This window comes from Bison bison, unplaced genomic scaffold, assembly GCF_000754665.1.
Source record: "Bison bison bison isolate TAMUID 2011002044 unplaced genomic scaffold, Bison_UMD1.0 scf7180017864302, whole genome shotgun sequence".
NCBI lineage: Eukaryota > Metazoa > Chordata > Mammalia > Artiodactyla > Bovidae > Bison > Bison bison.
In genome coordinates, this window is record NW_011494874.1 from 108,794 (window position 1) to 114,235 (window position 5,442).

Consider the following 5,442-nt stretch of genomic DNA (forward strand, 5'->3'; position numbering starts at 1 on the left):
CAGCCACCGCCTCGTCCAAAGCACTGTCATCGCCCACCGGGCAGTCGGCTTCCGGCCCATTTACCGCGCATCTACTCCTGCTTCCTCTCGTCTGTCTCTGCTGGCTTTTCACAACACGTCCGCTCATCTTGCGTCATGGCTCAAGGGCTCCCAGCGGTGTCCACGGCATCCTGACAGCCCCCTCTGCGGGGCTCCATTGCATACCATACTCCCGGCCAGGCCCCTGCTTCTCTGGCTTCCCAGAAGGAGGGGCTCAGGCTCCTCCAGCAGGAACCCTGTTCCCCCCGACACTCACACCCAGGACCCTCGACCCCAAGCTCCCTCGCATGTTACAGGCACTAGTTTAAAACACTACTGTCTCAGCCCATGACAGGCTCAACAGATTATCAAATGAATGAACATTCTGAAATACTGATATTATCAAATGAATAAAATATTTTTTGACATTTTATTTTTAGTTGGAGAATAACTGCTTTATAATACTGTGTTGGGTGTTGCCATATACCGACATGAATAAGTCGTAGGTATACATACATCCCCTCCGTCCTGAACCTCCCACCCCACCCCACCTCCCCCACGTTGTCACAGAGCGCCAGATTTGACTCCAAGCATCATACAGCGAATGCCCACCAGCTGTCTGTTTTACACATGGTGGCGTACGCACTCCCAGGCTGCTCTTCCCATCCATCCCACCCTCTCCTTCCCTGCCACCCCATGCCCACAAGGCTGTTCTGTCTGCATCTCCACTGATGCCCTGCAAACAGGTTCTCCAGTGCCATCTTTCCGGATTCCACATATGTGCATGCATGCTAAGTCACTTCAGCTGTGTCCAACTCTGTGCGGCCCTCTGGACTGCAGCAGCCCGCCAGGCTCCTCTGCCCAGGAGATTCTCCAGGTAAGAACCCTGGAGTGGGTTGCCATTTCCTCCTCCAGGGGACCTTCCCGCTCCAGGGACTGAACCAGCGTCTCTTACGTCTACCTGCACTGGCAGGTGGGCGCCACCTGGGAAGCCCATGTGTATGTGAGTATAAAATATCTGGTTTTCTCTCTCTCACTCACTTCACTACGCATAACAGGCCCTAGGTTCATCCACTTCATTAGAAGTGACTCAAATGCATTCCTTCTTATGGTTGAGTAATACTCCATTATACATATGTACCACAGTTTCTTTATCCATTTATTTGTTGGTGGACACCTAGGTTGCTTCCATGTCCTAGCTATTGTAAATAGTGCTGCAATGAACACTGGGGTACGTGTGTCTTTTTCAATTATGGTTTCCTCAAGGTATATGCCCAGTAGAGGAATCATTGGGTTATACGGTAGTTTTATTCTAAGTTTATTAAGGAAGCTCCATGCTGTTCTCCATAGTGGCTGTACCAATTCACATTCCCACCAACAAGGCAAGAGGGTTCCCTTTCTCCATACCCTCTCCAACATTTATTGTTTGTAGATTTTTTGGTGATGGCCACTCTGACTCGTGTGAGGTGATATTTCACTGCAGTTTTGATTTGCGTTTCTCTAATAATGAGCAATGTTGAGCATCTTTTCCTGTGTTTATAAGCCACCTGTATGTCGTTTTCGGAGAGATGTCTGTTTAGATCTTCTCACTTTTTACAAATATTGATATTAAATACCTGTTAAAATATTTTGGTAATTTTATTTGACTCAATCAATGCAGACCTTTCCCATCATCTAGATCAGTGAAACTCTGAGGAAAACACTCCAGGCAGAGAGCATTCACATACACACTTTTCCTGTCACTGTAATAAAAATGAAAGAGAATCACATTCCAAGTAAACTCAAAGAGACTCAAATTCACTTACACTTTAGATGCTGAGTACGTGCTTTACACAACAGTCACCAAAATGTTTCCTTAAATGGCAAGCTCACCCACATTTGTTTTTAATGAATGTAATTTATTATTTCAGTTTATACAAAACCTTTCCAAAACAGAATAACCAGGGCTCAGCAAAGTGAAGGACGACAGCTTCATCACGGCTGTCAACGAGGCATCACGTCGCCTCCACGTTACTGCAGCTGTGACGAGACTTAAACTGACCCGCTCACCTGTGAGAACACACACTGTGACAAGGACGGCCTAACACACTTAGCCTTGAACCGACTCCTACTGGGGTAGCAACTCCATGCTCATCGACTCTAAATCTTAAATTAATAAGGGAAATCAAAGCACTGGGTTTGATTCCCTTCTAGGGATCCTAAACACCCTATGTGCACCTAAGAAACAGTGGTTAAGACCACAAAAATACTTTTACTTCCTTTATGAAGCATGTTTTAGATTCAAACTGAAAACTGCAAAAATCAAGACAGGAACAAAAGAAAGTGCACCCCTCACAGCATGCAGCAAGGGACACTACGGAGGCCCCAGCCTGCAACAGAGCGCAGGGAAGGAGCATCAGTCCATTCGAGCACACCACAGCCATCTGTGTGAGGGCCAACTTCTCTAAACAAGGAGGTTTAAACTCACACTGCAGTATGTTAAAATGATGTTGAAACAGAGTTCCTTGCGGGTGGAACTTTTCTTGCAAGCTAATATCCTAGAACTCCACAAATGTGCCAGATAAGGACATCAGTTCAGTTCAGTTGCTCAGCCGTGTCCAACTCTTTGAGACCCCCATGGACTGCAGCACGCCAGGCCTCCCTGTCCATCACCGACTCCTGGAGTTTACTGAAACTCATGTCCATTGAGTCGGTGATGCCAGCCAGCCATCTCATCCTCTGTTGTCCCCTTCTCCTCCTGCCCCCAATCCCTCCCAGCATCAGGGTCTTTTCAAATGAGTCAGTTCTTCACAACAGGTGCCAAAGTACTGGAGTTTCAACTTCAGCATCAGCCCTTCCAATAAATATTTGGACTGATTTCCTTTAGGATGGACTGGTTGGATCTCCTTGCAGTCCAAGGGACTCTCAAGAGTCTTCTCCAACACCACAGTTCAAAAGCATCAATTCTTCGGCGCTCAGCTTTCTTTATAGTCCAATTCTCACATCCATACATGACTACTGGAAAAGTCATAGCTTTGACTAGATGGACCTTTGCTGGGAAAGTAATGTCTCTGCTTTTTAACACGCTGTCTAGGTTGGTCATAACTTTCCTTCCAAGGAGCAAGCGTCTTTGAATTCCATGCTGCGGTCACATCTGCAGTGATTCTGGAGCCCCCCAAATTAGAGTCTGTCACTGTTACCCCAACTATTTGCCATGAAGTGATGGGACCAGATGCCACGATCTTAGTTTTCTGAATGTTGAGTTTCAAGCCAACTTTTTCACTCTCCTCTATCACTTTCATCAAGAGGCTTTTCAGTTCTTCTTCACTTTCTGCCATAAGGGTGGTGTCATCTGAATATCTGAAGTTATTGATATTTCTACAGGCAATCTTGATTCCAGCCTGTGCTTCATCCAGCCCAGTTTCTCATGATGTACTCTGCATGTAAGTTAAATAACCAGGATGAAAATATACAGCCTTGACATAGTTCTTTCCCAATTTGGACCCAGTCTGTTGTTCCATGTCCAATTCTAACTGTTGCTTCCTGACCTGCATACAGATTTCTCAAGAGGCAGGTCAAGTGGTCTGGTATTCTCATCTCTTTAAGAATTTTCCAGAGCTTGTTGAATAAGGAAATATATTTCCTCAAAAGGTAAATGTTAAATCAATCTGAAGCCTCCATAAAAAAAAAACGACGCTGTTAAGTACTTTGTAATGCATACTGTATTAACCTTCAAAGTGTTAAGAGCCTAACAGCATCTCCAAACGCTGCTCAGGCTGTCCTCTGAGGCTCTGCCCACCTCCCTGCTCTGCTGCCAGATGCGAGCAGCCAGGCCCTGAGTCACGGTGGGGGCTAAAGTGTCTGCGAGTCTCCTCCACCATCCTGTGAGCCCAGGAGGGCCCCTCTGACAGCTGGGGAAGGCCAGACTTTGGGGAGTGCCAGGCACGGCCAGAGAGCAAGCCCAGGTCCCTTTCTTAATGTATATTCTCAGCACCCCACCCGCTTCCAGTACTTGACAGGTCCCTGCTCTGGTCTCCTGTTTCCTAAGGCTTCTTTAAAATACGGGTACAAAAACAGCCCGTGAATACACTGGTCAACAACGGAGACAGTCCGTGAGCACACAGGGTGGAGACGTGAGCCGCTCCCCACTCCCGTGCTGCTCGTCCAGGGCAAGTGGGCGAGGATGCGCGCCTGGGGGAGTATGCAGCACCGGGGGTGATGGGGAGACCTCTTACACGGGAGGACAGGCGGCAGTGCAGCAAGACACTGCGTGCCGGAGCTCCTCCTGCTCAGGCTCTGAGTGCTCCAAGTACCTCACTGTCCAGAATTCTTAAAGAGGAATTCATCCTGGGTTAAAAAAAAAAATACACCGCATTACTCAAGTCCTCAAGAGGTTTATATTGAAAAAAGAGCTGAAGCAGGAGCCTGGACAGATGCGGCGATGCACCCACCACCGCATCAGACCCCCGCCCGTGCCCCGCGTGGAGCTCTCTGGCTGCAGCGTCGCACCTGCTGTGTTGATTCCACATCCGCCTCCCCTACAAAGACCCAGGAGATGCCTTTATTCTAGAGATGTCTATCACACCATTATTACAGAACTAGAGAGAAACCAAATTCCAACATACAAAGGCATGTTAAATTCCTTCAGGGTCAGAGCAGGTCAGAAACAAACACAAATGTAAACACGACAGGGAAGAGTTGACAAAAGCCACTCCGTGTTCACTCAGCAGTGTGTGACGCAACGTGTACAGTGAGTATTTACAAAGACACCGTCGTACTATGCAAATGCTTATAAAATGTAGTATGAAAAAATTTAAAAACAAAATAAAATGTGCACAACACTGTAAGTCAACTATACTTCAATGTTTTAAGTGTATGTATTTATCTAGGTGAACACTGAAAACAAACATACTGATGATGTTCGTGTTTCCCATACAGTCTTTTTTTTCTAGGTAGCACATGTTTTTATAGTAGGGGGAAGAGACATATACAATTATTATTATTATTTCTTAAAAGCACTGTGTATCTGAAACGTGACAGCAGATTCTAAGCAGCCCGCACAGGAGGAGGGCTGAGGCACGGCACAGGGCTACCCACCCTGAGCTCTACCAGCAAGGCTGGTCGACGGACCTGTGCGTGCTCCCAGGAGACGTGGACGGGGCACAAGCCACGGGCACGAGCCCTGCTCAAGCGTGCGCAGGCCCACCCCAGTGTCTGGGGAGGCCGTCCCTCTCACCCACCAGCACGTGGGCTCCCGAAGGCCCAGCTGCATTCCTTTCTTGCGTTCCCCCTACCCCGCAACTCGACACAGCCCAGCAGGGCTGCCCTGGGTCGTGCCCTGCGAGTCCTGCTGCCCCAACGCAAGGCCCTGCTAGTCCAACACACGCCACGCAAAGCGCGGTGTCTCGGGGCTGCCTGCCGTCTGCCTGGTCCTCACTCCACCCC

The 5,442-nt window shown here is 48.1% G+C and overlaps 1 protein-coding gene across 1 annotated transcript in view; it reads right to left on the reverse strand.

Annotated features, from left to right (window-relative positions):
- TDRD9 (tudor domain containing 9) overlaps positions 1 to 5,442 on the reverse strand; it is a 106,527-nt gene that overhangs the window by 27,637 nt on the left and 73,448 nt on the right. The gene's annotated exons all lie outside the window — the stretch shown is intronic.